Source organism: Hemiscyllium ocellatum, unplaced genomic scaffold, assembly GCF_020745735.1.
Source record: "Hemiscyllium ocellatum isolate sHemOce1 unplaced genomic scaffold, sHemOce1.pat.X.cur. scaffold_383_pat_ctg1, whole genome shotgun sequence".
In the NCBI taxonomy this organism is placed as follows: Eukaryota; Metazoa; Chordata; class Chondrichthyes; order Orectolobiformes; family Hemiscylliidae; genus Hemiscyllium; species Hemiscyllium ocellatum.
In genome coordinates, this window is record NW_026868677.1 from 264,127 (window position 1) to 276,951 (window position 12,825).

At 43.2% G+C, this 12,825-nt stretch overlaps 1 long non-coding RNA gene across 3 annotated transcripts in view; it reads left to right on the top strand.

Annotated features, from left to right (window-relative positions):
* The window catches only part of LOC132813549 (uncharacterized), a 37,865-nt gene extending 35,872 nt beyond the window's left edge, over positions 1 to 1,993 (top strand). For all 3 annotated transcript variants that reach the window (XR_009644101.1, XR_009644100.1, XR_009644099.1), the window contains one exon: positions 1,820 to 1,993. This is a non-coding gene — a long non-coding RNA (uncharacterized LOC132813549). The remainder of the gene's footprint in view (positions 1 to 1,819) is intronic.
* Positions 1,994 to 12,825: the final 10,832 nt, after the last annotated feature.

A 12,825-nucleotide genomic window follows, 5' to 3' on the forward strand; every position in this document is an offset into this window, starting at 1 on the left:
TTCAAAAAATTGCTTTGATATTCCCGCACTCTCTGTCAACTTTCCCACCATAAAGTCTTTGTTTCCAGTCTACGTTAGCCAACTCCTGCCTCATCCTATTGTAGTCTCCTTTTGTTTAAGCACTGGATCTTGGGAGTGGATCTAATCTTCCAGCTTTCCATCTGTGGCCTTGGCTTTGTAATAAAATACAGGATAGATATTCTCAAAACTCTGGATGCTGCGAATGTACTACGCAGTCTAAAACCATAAATCCCTGTCTCCCCTCAGTTTAAAATTGCAAAATCATTATCTCCTACACGCGTCCTTACTATCTAAGATTGGAATGCTAATCCACCCGACTATCTGTCATTTTCCGAAAATCTCCTTTGGTGAAGGTAGTGATTTTTGGATTCAGCTTTCCAGTTATTACCGTAAGAAGATAAGCACTGGGCACAGGAGAGGCAATGCAGCCCTTCAAACCAGCTCCACCATTTAATACGGTGATGATTGAGCTCACCTCGGTCTCAGCTGGATGTTCCCACCTGCTCTCTCTCACCCTTCATCTCATTGCAAATACAACATCTGTATCTCTTCAAATTGGCTCATTGTCCTGGCATCCACCACATTTTGAACAGGGAATTCCATAGATTCACAACACATTGAGACAAGTATATTCTTCTTCATGAGAATAGAATAGAGTCCCTATAGTGCAGAAACAGTATTCATCCATCGAGTCCACACCAGCCCTATAATGAGCATCCCATTCAGACCCACTTGTTCCCTGTAACATTGCATTTCCCATGGCTAACGTGCATGGACACTCAGCAATTTAGCATGGGCAATCCACCTAACCTGCACATCTTTGGACTGTGTGAGGAAACTGGAGAACTGCACGAAAACATGCAAACATGGGGAGAATGGGTAAACTCCACACAGTCACCTCTGGTCTCTGATGCTGTGAGACAGCAGTGCTAGCCACTGAGCCACCTCTGCTTAAAACCTACTGCGCCTTATTAACCTCCCAATTCTCCAGTTGGCTGAATCTATGTTCCTCACGTCAGAAATCCGGTTGTCTAAGCGGATGTCTCAGTAAATCCCAGTGACGGCCCACATGTCCCGTGTGTCTGAAAGGGGATCCGATACACAACATCCTCCATCCCACACTTTTCATTCACGTTCCAGAGACAGGGCTCCAGTGGCTGCATGAGGACTGCAACTCCCAAATTCCGAGGCAGGGACCAAACGTCTGTGGGGAAACGTGGCACTGCACACGTGCAGAATGTGGGTGGGTTTTGGAGCATGTGCTTTGGTGTAACTAGTGGAAAGTATTTCACACAGTGATTGTCTGGAGGAGGAACGTATTTGCTTGTAGCATTGGTCTGTTGGGGGGTTAAAGTGTCACCACACCCACATGGGACCAAGTTACATTCCCAAAAGTCATAACCCTGGAACCGACCAATGAGAAACAAAGAAGGCTCTGACCTATTCTCCCAGACTGAAGGTTCCTCTTCTGTCCAGGATCTGCCACCTCCCTTTCTGTTTCCTTTTGTTTCATTCTGCTGTTACATTATTGACTTGCAGTAACTGAAGGGAAAGGAAGTGAACCCAGAAAGGTTGCAGAGTCCAACCAGGGATGGGAAGTGGTGGCATGGATCTGTTTATCAACAACTCCATGAGAATGGGGAGGGTGTACACTCAGGAGTAGCAGAGCCAGAATGGTGGGAGAGAGTAAGTGGGCTGGAGGGTTACAGCTTTGGGGGAAGAAAGGGAAAAAAGATATTCTAGAGAAACTAGAATTGTCTGCTCTGAATTTCTCATCTGTACATATTCCTTTATACAGGGTGCTAGACGGTGAAGATTTGCAGACTGAAATCTCAAAATCATGTGCAGATTGTGATTAAGTTGCCTAGTGCTTAAAGAACCAAAGATGGAGAATGACTCTGCCAAAATCCTGCAACACTCTCCCTCCCAGCATTGTCAGTCTATCTATGCCAAATGGACTGCGAATGGTTCAAGACAGCAGCTCACTACCATCTTCTCAAGGGTAACTGGAGATAGGGAATAAATGCTGGCTGAGCCAGTGATGCCCATATCCTGGAAATGGTTGCTATCTCTAGTTGCTGAAACCCAGTTGATGTTACTGCAGGATGATGAGGGATGCTGAGTGCATCCTCCAGGAGGCAGCACCATCACATTACCCCTGCCTACACCCACACAGTAACACCGCAACATCACTGGAACAAAAGGCAGTGAAGCCAAAGGAGGACTTAGATATAGTTCTTCGAGGTAGAGTCATGAAAGGGGATTGGAACACAGCAGGAACAGGAGACTGAGCTGGGTGGTCAGCTGTTTCCCATTGAATGGTGGAGCAGGAGTGAAAGGCTGAATGGCCTCCCGCTACTATCTCCCAGGTATGTATATAGTCATGGAGCCTGGGTCGGAAGGTGTGGGCAGGGATTCTGCAGGAGATTGCACCTCCACATCAGTTTTCAGTGAGGGATGGTTTGGTGGATTTTTAAAAATATGTCTTTTACAAGGTTTGTGAATTTGGTTGAAAAATATTGTAGCTATTTATTCCACTATAAATAAAACTAAAAGAAAAGAAATGAAACTATCTGGACTTAAGTTTTTAAGAATTTCAAACGTCCTGTAAAACAAAATCCTGTCTATTCCCGGACACCATCACTTTCCAGTTATTCAAACTCCAGGGAAATATTTAATCCCTGTCTGAACCTTTGGTTTGATTTAACTGCTTTTCAATTCTCATTCTGTGAGCTGTGAAGTGTTCTCCTCCCCCCCGCCCCCACAAATTTCTCCGACCCAGAAGTGTTATCACACACAGCTGAGCAACCTTCCCTCGTTCATCATTACGCCATTTTGGGTTTTGTTAATATATAATCACCAGCAGGAAACCACCCGTGTAACCAATTGAATATTTACAAACAAAGCCCATTACGGGCAAAGCAAACCATTCCATGTGACAGAGTGGGAAGGGACCAAATCAAAGTAGAGTTGGGGGTGAGGGGGCAGCGGTGGAGATAAAGCACTGTATCCCCTGCGATGCCCACCTCTACCTAAACACATTGAAACATTGATACATACCACATGATCCTTCTCCAAGGACGCCCTGCTTTATCCACTATCATAGAATAGAATCCTGATAGTGTGGAAGGAGAGCATTGACCCATCAAACCCCACCAACCATTCAAAGAGCATCCCACCTGGAGCACTCCGTCCTTGTAACACTGCATTTCCCATGGCTGATCCACGGAGTCTGCACAATCCTGGACACTGTGGACAATTTCACACAACTGATCCACCTCACCCACAAATTTTTGAACTGTGGGAGGAAACCGGAGCACCTGGAGGGGGCTCTCAAAGGAGAATGTGCAAACTCCACATAGGCTGTTGACCAAGGCTGGACTCCAACCTTGTACCTGGTGCTGTGAAGCAGCAGTGCTATAATCCCAATTAAATCAAAACAGATGATCCCTGCTCATTGTCACATTGCTGTTTATTGCCCAGAGAGTCTGGGAGATGCTGCAGCCAGAAAGATTTCCGATTATCTCATGAGGAAGAGAATTCAAAATTCGGGCCAGTGACTCGGGGCGCAGTGAAGTCACGGAGGTCTGGGAATCATCAGAAATGTAACAGGTTGTGAGCAAGGTGGGTTGAGACAAGAACAAAAAGACAGTGTCACACAGGGGAAGGCAGGAGAGATTAAATTGCAGAAATGGTAGTCCCTCAAGGCCATGGGGAATGGAGTTAGGGCTGGGAAAGAAACCAGGAAACAAGGTGAGCAGCTGTCAAAGAAATACATTGAAAAAACAGATTATAACAACATAGAGGGCAGAGTTCACAGTCTGAAATTGTTGCTCTCATTGGTGAGTACAGAATGCTGTAAAGCCTGGGTCATTCTATTGCAGTCAAGACATGCAGGATTGGCCAAGTGGCCTCAATATGTGCTGTAACTTTCTGATCAATTTATTGTGACATTTGGAATTCAGGTCGGATGATGTTCATAAATTCTCAAATTGGAGAAATGTTAAATAAATCACAATGATCACATTCTGCAGACTTTAGTCCGCAGCCCTGCCTGCTCCAGCATCTCAGTTACATCCATGTCCTTTTATTCTAATGTGATGCTGGTTACTGCCTCTGCCACCCCATCAGTGAGTTCCTGCTCCCCACCATCTCCGAGTGAAATGAATTCTCCCCTCCCCTTCTTTCAGAGAATTAGTTTCAATCTAAATCCTCCAGTTTCTGACCTCTCTGTTAGAGAATAGCTCCTTCCTATCCACTCAATCTGGATTCCTCAGCATTTTATCACTTCAATTATATCTCAGCTCATCCTCCTCGGAAATCATCCCCAGCCTATCCAACCTTTCCTCAGAGCAGAAATTCTCCAATTGTAGAAACATTCTGATCAATCTCCTCTGTACCCTCTCTGGTGTGATCACATCAACCTTGGAATGTGGGGATCAGAAGTGTGTGCAGTACTTTAACCGCAGTCAAACGAGTGTTCCTGACATTTCCCATGTCACCTCCGTGTTCTTGTGGTTGTTTCTCTCACAAAAAAGAATCCTGGTTTTCCCACATGGAACTGGGTGTGCACTCCATGGGTCTTGGATTCCCTACCATGTGTTTATTTGTTAAATAATCCTAAATTAACTTCAGATTAAAACAACATTATCAGCTACCCACCAATCAATTTCTTCCATTATACTCAAGTCACCTTACTTTTTAAAATTTCTTTAAAATTATTACTATCGAAACACAACAGGCTTAAATTTGCTGATCAAGTATTCAGATGTCTCCACTGTTACAATCACTTCAAGATTGTCTTTACCTTCAGCTACATTGGTGAATTGAACATTGATTGTAAATATATGAATATCAAAAGGACTTGAGTTTTATGATAATTAATCCAGTCTGATGTTCTTGTTTGTTAATATCTTGAAGAAAACTGTCCTCAGAACTCCAGCTGTGCTCTGATTTCATTCACAACAGGGTGTGGCTGGACTGCAGATCTTAGATCTGTTCAGTTGTTTCCCGGATTGCTTCGCTCTGTCTATCACTTGTCGCTTATGCTGTTTGGCACACAAGTAGTCCTCTTTGGAAACTTTATCAGGTTAACACCTCATTTTTAGGTGTTCATGCTGCTGTTACTGGCATGCCCTCCTGAATTCTCTCAGTTGAACGAGGAGTGATCCTCTGATTCGATGGTAAGAGGTAAATTGGGGGATATGATGGGCCATGATTCTGTAAGTTTTGTTGGAGTACAATTCTACTGCTGTTGGTGGAAGGAAAGAGCTAAACTCTTACACTGTTGGCCCCATATACTACATGCAGTATCATGAACACTGATAGGCCAAGACATGAAATACGAGCAACACTGTACAATGATGCAGGATCACACCTGCAGCAAGGGGAGTTTGAGATCCAATTTGACATAGGAGTAGGGAAAGAAGCAGCTGATCAGATTGTCTCATTCATTGTCATAAAGAGACTCTATAAGATTATTGCACTCTTGGGGGTAAGGATGGAGGAGGTTGGGGAGATGGAGAGCCCTTCAAAAGAAACTAATCTGCCTGAGAGTTGTGAAATAGAATTGATAGCCATGCATTTAACAGAAAGCTAATTGAAACTCTTTTTATCCCCAAAGGTAACAAGACTGATGGTGCTTCCAATCATCACCAGAAACAAACCCCAGAATACATGGTTCGGAGATGGATGTCAATTGCCAATCAACATCCAATTCCTGCAATCATTGAGCAAACTTACATGTGATTAACCAGTTCTGATGAACCAGAAAATCACTGTTCACTCTGTGCAGATGGACAGCGAAGTGGGGAAGTATTGACTGAGTGGTATTGTCGTGAGACAGTTAATCTATAAACCCCAGATAGCGTTCTGGAGACCTGGATTCAAAGCCTGCTGCAGCAGATGGAGGAATTTGAATTCAATAAAAAAAAACTTGTGAATTTAGAGTCTAATGATGACCATTAATCGATTCTCAGAAAAACCGATCTGGTTCAGTAATGCCCTTTCAGGAAGGAAGCTGCTATCCTTCCCTGGTCTGGCCTACATTGTGACCTCAGACCCACAGCAATGTGGTTGACTCTTACCTGCCCTCTGGGCAATTAGGGATGGGCAGGAAATGCTGCCGGGCCAGCCACACCCTCATCCTGTGAATGAATAAAGGGAAATAAAAGTCTCTACCTAGTGTGAATCTGTACATGTTCAACAATGTTGTGAACATTTCCAAAGCTAAGATCTCTGTGTGCAAAACTTTGAGCTGCCAAAACCATTGTTCATTACTTGGCGTGAGAAAGAGAAAAAAATCCTTCAACTTTGGCTATCAGTAAATTCCCTGGTGTCTCAGCAGGATGGATGCCTGAGTGAATCCCTTCCCCCCCACACGCACAGAGCAGGTGAACAGCTCCCCAGTCTGACTGGTTTGGCCCATTTCCGGATGGGATGGGTAAAGAATTCCCTTCTGGCATTCCCCACATTTCCAGAGTCAGTCCCTAGTGTGACTGCACTGGTGTTTTGCCATTTCAGATAAATGCTCGCAGACTGTTACACACACTGTTAGCCCCCCCACCCCTCAAGGACCCAGTATAAAGCAGTAAACATTATCTCCTGCTGTGGAGGGACAGCCTGTATTGGGCTGTGTAGGAACACTGAGCAGATTTCCCTAAATGACAACTTACTTGGTGACCAGAGCAATTTAAGCAAGTCCAAATAAAATGCAGTAGAGCACAGAAAGAGGCCTATCAAATCCAAGCTGGCTCTCTGTCGCAAAAAATCCAATATTCTCATTCCCCATATGTACCCCAAACTCTGCAAGTTTATTTCTCTCAGAACTGATCTAATTGTTTTTATCAATCATTGAGCTTCTCTACTTGCGCCACCATAATAAGCAAAATGTTCTGCATATTTCCAGCCAATACAGTCAGTAGAATCACTTGCTCATCTCGGGCTGTCTCAAAACTTTACATCTGACCTTAATTCTTGTGCCATCACCTATCGAATACAGATATTTTTGTCTGCTATATCTAGGTCTATTATTGGACAGCCGGCGAGAGTTTCAAAGCAATCTCTACTTGTAGAGACTCTTCTTTGAATCTCTGCCTTACCCACAGTCTGTGGGCGGCACGGTGGCACAGTGATTAGCACTGCTGCCTCACAAGCGCCAGAGACCCGGGTTCATTTCCCGACTCAGGCGACTGACTGTGTGGAGTTTGCACGTTCTCCCCGTGTTTGCGTGGGTTTCCTGTGGGTGCTCCGGCTTCCTCCCATAGTCCAAAGATGTGCAGGTCAGTTGAATTGACCATGCTAAATCGCCCGTAGTGTTAAGTAAAGGGATAAATGTAGGGGTATGGGTGGGTGGCGCTGTGGCGCGTCGGTGTGGACTTGTTGGGCTGAAGGGCCTGTTTCCACACTGTAAGTAATCTAATCACAGAGACAGTATATTTAATAGGTACTAGACAAAGGTATATCAGTCACATGGGCGATTGTCATTACTTTGTTTAAAGCAGGTATTTATGAATTTACAAAGCTTGATAAATGATGATGTCCTGTGATAACGTGTGATGGATTACAGAAATTGATTATCATATTGTTCATGATTATGTGTTGATGGGAAGAGATTAAGGCAGAAAGGTTCTTCCGTCAGTAAATGGGGGATTCACTTACCTATGCTAATATGGAGGGGAGCTAAGACAAGGGAGGGGAAGGCAGTTTAATAGGGTTGTATCCAGGGTTCTCAGTCTTGTCTGGAAAGGGCACATTCCTCTGTCTGGGGTTACGGGGCAATCCACACGTGTGGCTGCAAGAGGTTCTATGTTGACATACTGTCAGCCTCCCCCCTTCTGAGGTGTTCTGTCTGTATTCTAAGAGTGTAGGCTTTCAGTTGATGAAATAAGGCCTTTGGCAAGGAATGTTTAATCCTTGAGTCCCCACGGTGTCCTGAAAGAGAAGCAAAAGGTACGGAACTGGCCCCTCTATGGTATTTTAACTTCCTCATTCTGACCAGGAATCTGTTGAGCAGAATTGGATGCAATGATTGACTGTGACCTAACTAGAGCTTTGTCCAGGGTCAGCATCTTTTCCGTGAGTTTGTTAGTGTTCCCACATTAATGAAGCCAAGCATCCATTTGTTTTACTCAATACACTTTATGTTCTCTCTCCTTTAATGATTGGTACACATTGTCCCGCATTCCTGCTGTCCTGCTCTCTGTATCTGTGCCATTCAAATATATATTCCCTTTTGACATTGCTTCTCTCAAAATGCACAAACTTACTGTGTGTGCTAAAGAAGAGACATATTCTACTCAAAATATTATCTCTCGCTCCACACATTCTTCCCCCTGGAAAACAGAACAGTACAGCACCGGAATAATCGGCCCACCATGTCTGTGCGGATCATGATGCCATTCCAAACTAATTCCACCTGCCTGTACATGGTCCATATCCCTGCCAACCCTTGCCTGATTATGTGTCTGCCCAAATGCCTCTTAAAAGTTGTGATTTTTTTCTGCTTTTCCCATCTCTCAGGAAAGTACATTCTTGTCATTTACCACCTTCTGCATAAGAAACTTGTCTGACACAACTGTCTTTAACCTTGCACAGATGTTGTTGGAAATGCTCAGCAGATCATGCAGCATCTCTGAAGAGAAGTCAGTTCATGTTTCGGGTCTGGTCACCCTTCCTCAGAAACATTAACTTTAATTTATCTTCATAGAAGCTGCTAGAGCTGTTGAACTTTTCCCGATAATGTTTTTGTTTCTGGTTTACAGCATCTGCAGTTGTTTCAGTTTTCATTTCCTTTAAAATTGCCCCCACTCCCCTAAATATATGGCCTGTAGAATTTGCCATTTTCATCTTGGAAAAAGATTCAGATTTTTCACACTGTCTGAGTCTTTCGGATCACCCGCAGCCACTGACTTTCCCAAGACAAAACTCCAAGTCTATCCAACCTCTCCCAATCCAGGCAACATCCTGGTAAACCTGTTATCACGCTGTTCAAAGCCTCCACATCCTCCTTTTTATGTAGTGATCAAAACAGCACACAATACTCCAAAGGTGGCATAATGACAGTTTTATATTCACTCCCCTGACAGAAGAAGGCATTTATGCCATCCACCTCCTTCACCACTTTCAGGGAGCTGTGAACTTGCCCCTGAAGATCCCTGTGTACATCAATGCTGCTGAGAGCCCTTTGGCTTAGTGAATGCATTCCTCTGGCAATGAGCCTCTCAAAATACATCACCTCACACTTGTCTGGATTAAAATCTATCTTCGTATGGGTTTTACAACTGATCTCTTTTTTGCTTTATCCTTTGACAACATTCTTCATGATTCATAACTTCATCAATTTGTAACATCTAGAAACTTGCTAATTAAATCGTTTACATTTCCATGCTAATCATTGATATATGTTACAGACAATAGATGTTCCAATTCTGATCCTTATGCAACAACACTGGCCACAGAACTCCAGCCAGCAACGTGCTGTAGAAGGAACATATTTCATTTAGTTAGTCAGTCAGTCAGAAAGCATTCCAGGCATTGGTGTGGCATTAGATGTTTCAAGATAATCACAATCCTGGTAAAAACATCCTGGAGCAGATTTTCAATTCTGTGTACCCTACCTGGGGACTCCCCCAGAACCAAATATAAAGCTGTATACATTATCTCCTCCTGTGGAAGGACAACCTGTGTTGGTCTGATCATGAACACAGAGTAGATTTACCTAAATGATAAGACAAACAACCAGAACAAGTTAAGCAAGGACAAAAAAATGTATTATGGCACAGAAAGGGGCCCATCAAATCCAAGCTGGCTCTCTGTAGCAGAATCCCTTATTCGCATTCTCCAACTGTCCCCAAAACCCTGAAAGTTTATTTCCCTCAGATCTGATATAATCGTATTCGTTAATCATTGACCATCTCTACTTGCACCATATAATAGGCAGCATGTTCTGCATATTTCCAGCCAATACAGTCAACGGGAACACTTGCTCATCTCCCACTTTCTCAAAACGTTATATCTGGTCTTAAATTTTGAGCCATCACCTATCAAGTGCAATTTATTTTATTGTCTGCTCTATGTAGATGTGTTATAATTTATCCATTTTATTCTATCAAGATATATTCAACTTGATTTCTTCAAAGAAAATAACATTTGATTTTTTCCAAATCATTCCAGGGACTGCATTTTCTTCATCAGTGCACCACACCAGTAAGTCTGTACTCCACACCGTGAAGATCACTCAGATCCTTCCTGAGCAGGAATCTGTTGACCTGAATTGGATACAATGATTGACTGTGACATATCCCATCAATGAAATTGCTTAATGAAACCCAGGATCCCATATGTTTTGATCAAAACACTTTGATTATGTCCTCTCTCCTTTAAAGAATTGTACACATTGTCCCCCCACCTTCCCTCAGTCTCTACTCTTTGTGTCTGTGCCATGCAAATATATATTTCCTTTCTACATTGCTTCTCTCAACGGTGTGTTCTAAAACATATTAACTCTCGATCCACACGTTGTACCCCCTGGAAAACAGAACAGTACAGCACCTGAATAATCGGCCCATCAGGATGCCATTCCTAAACTAATTCCACCTGCCTGGACATGATCCATATCCCTGGCAACCCCTTGCCTGCTTATGTGCCTTCCCAAATGCCTCTTAAGCATTGTGATTATTTCTGCTTTTACCACCTCCCCGGAGAGTACATTCTAGTCATCTACCACCTTTTGCATTAGAAACTTGCCTGACATAACTCCCTTTAAACTTTCACGTTATTGGAAATGCTCAGCTGGTCTTGCAGCATCTGAGAAAATAAAATTCCGTTAACGTTTTGGGTCCTTCATCAGAAACGTGAACTCTGATTTCTCTTCACAGATGCTTCCAGACTTGTTGAGCATTTCCAGAAACTTCTGTTTTTGTTTCTGATCAACGGCATCTTCTGTTCTTTCGGTTTTTATTTTCTTTATATTTCCCCCGTCCCCTGAAATCTATGGTAGAATTTGTCATTTCCACCTTGGATAAAGATTCAGATTATAGAACATAGAACAATAAAGCACAGAACATGCCCTTCAGCCCTCAATGTTGCACCGAACTGTGGAGTTTTCTCAACTCGTCCCCCTACACTATCCCAAAATCATCCATGAGTTTATCTAAGGATTATTTAAATCTCCCTAGTGTGGCTGAGTTGAATACCTCAGCAGGTAGGACATTCCACACACTTACCACTCTCTCCTTGTAAAGAATTTGCCTCTGACATCTGTCTTAAATCTATCACCCTTCAATTTGTAGTTGTGCTCATTCGTACAAGTTGACGACATCATCCTAAGAAGAAGACTTTCACTGTCTATCTAATCCATTGATTATCTTATATGTCTCTATCAAATTCCCCCTTAGCCACCTTCTTTCCAATGAGAACAGATCCAAGTCTCTCAGCCTTTCTCATAAGACCTTCCCTCCAGACCAGGCACCATCCTGATAAATCTCCTCTGCACCTTTTCCAAAGCGTCCACATCCTTTTTGTAATGGGGGGACCAGAGCTGTACACAATATTCCAACTTTGGCCACACCAGCATTGTGTATGGTTGCAGCATGATATTGTGGTTCCAGAACTCAATCCCTCTACCAATGAAACCTAACACGCCGTATGCCGCCATAACAGCACTATCCACCTGTGTGACAACTTTCAGAGATCTATGTACATGGACTCCAAGATCCCTCTGCACATCCACACTACCAAGAATCTTTCCATTGACCCAATATTCTGCCTTCCTGTTATTCTTCCCAAAGCACATCACCTCACATTTAGGTGCATTGAACTCCACTTGCACCTCTCGCAAGAAGTGAGACAAATCAGACATGATATAAAGATCCAACAGAGTCACTAAATTCATTTGGACATAAAGGGAACATGATTATCTTGTATGTCAGTGAGCAAAGGTTTCAAACAACATTGTGTGTGGTCAAGCCCCAACAATGACACATACACACACACACACACACACACACACACACACACACACACACACACACACACACAGGAATGTGAGTGTTCCAGTGAACTGACTGCAGAAATTATTTAACATTATCCAGTTAACAATCTAAAAATATTCACAGACAGAGAAGCCATAAATATGTTGTGTTTATGGGAAAGGATTCACCAGATCATCCAACTTGGAGATATGCGAGGAGATCAGCACCATGGAAATATCTGGATTGTGAGAAGGATTGAAAATTCACAGACCACCTGGAGACTCATTGACACAGACATTCTGTGTGAACAGATTTATTTTGTCATCCAGCTTTGTGTCACACTGTTGGTTTTACACTGACAAAAGGGTTTTCCCCTGTCTGTAGGGGGAAAAAAACTTTAAGATCTGTCAAGGTCTTAAATTCAATGGTCTTTATTTAACATCACGCTATTCACATGGGGGAGAAGTCATTCAGCTGTTCCATGTGAGGGAAGGTATTCACTTGGGGATCGAGCAGTGCCTTGCTCTTTCTTCCTTGATAAGAGACTCAAGCATTTTCCCTACTACAGATGTTTCACTAACTGAACTATACTTCTCCATCTTTTGTCTACCTTCCTTTATAAACAGCAGCGCCACTGCATTCCAATCTGCTGGAACTGCCCCAGAGTCCAGCAAATTGGTAAAATTATTGACAGTGCACCTGTTTTATCCCCCGCTGTCTCTTTTTGCACGCTGGGATGCATTACACCAGGACAGGAGACTTGTCTATCCTTAGCTCCATGGGCTTGCTCAACACTAGCGTTCCATAATAACGTTTGTTTCCAGGTCCTCAC